The sequence below is a fragment of the Vollenhovia emeryi genome, unplaced genomic scaffold (assembly GCF_000949405.1).
Source record: "Vollenhovia emeryi isolate VEMERY1.0 unplaced genomic scaffold, V.emery_V1.0 DF939872.1, whole genome shotgun sequence".
Taxonomy (NCBI): domain Eukaryota; kingdom Metazoa; phylum Arthropoda; class Insecta; order Hymenoptera; family Formicidae; genus Vollenhovia; species Vollenhovia emeryi.
In genome coordinates this window covers 11,209-12,325 of record NW_011966494.1, presented here as the reverse complement: position 1 = coordinate 12,325, position 1,117 = coordinate 11,209, and positions in this window count along the sequence as shown.

Sequence of the window (1,117 nt, the reverse complement as noted above, 5' to 3'; positions counted from 1 at the left end):
TTTACATATATGTATTTTTTACAACATTAAATATATATATACACTTACCTGCAATTTTGATACTTGTAGTAAAATAAAACATTAAATTACTTTATTATTAACTGAAATTAGAAGTGAAACAATTAAGATTAGCATCGCGCGCGATGACGATTTTCATTGAGTTTTTACGTATTTATGCTTGTTCTTCACCAAATTCATCATTGGACACAAATTTTTGTTTAAAAATTTATTTTTAACCTTAATTGGCATGTGTACTTCAAAGTTCTAATCATCAATATTTTTTTTCTCACTTCGAAAATAGGAGTTTTGAGCCGCTAAATTCACATTCTGGACCACTGTGCGCCGCGCGCCGTCCGCGACCGACTCCTGCGCCGCGAACACCCAAGCCTCCGCTGCACGAGGCCGACCGGGAATCCGCGCACCGCGTTACCACGTTACCGCGTTACCGTCACGATCACTCATCACATTTCACGCTCATCACACATCTCACCGCACCACATTGTACATATACATATCATGTCATCCCGCGTCGTTACGTCCGTCCGTCCGTCCGTCCGTCCGTCCGTTTCGCGACCGCGTGAATTAGATTAAGTTGTAGATATATATAGTGTATCCACGTTCTTTTCTATAAACATATTCTTTTGTCAATCTTGTCACCGTAAATCAGTGAGTCGAGTGCTTTCACCTAATCCCTCGAACCCGGCCACCGGCGAGCAAAGTCCGCGAGGAAATCGATTGGGCAATCGTTTCAAAAGTCTGGGACAATTTAGAATTTCTCAGTATATCTCAAATAAAGTAGGTGTGCTGTGTGGGTTACGTTCAAAAATAATTTTTAACATTTAATAAAAATATGTTATGTACAAGTGTGTGTATAATTATGTTGCACAAATTGCAAGAAAGAATTGTCAGAGCCAAAGGATCACCGCTATCCCATCCGATCATCGAGGTTACGCAACGTTGAGTGTGGTTAAAACTTGGATGGGTGACCGCGACCTTACCGTTCTTCACACCCAGCCGCGAAAATGATGTTAATTTCTGTAATCTTTAAAGAATTTGTTCATTAATTTTTTTCATTTATTAAATGTACGTCATTTTGACGCCACCTTGTTAGCGGGGG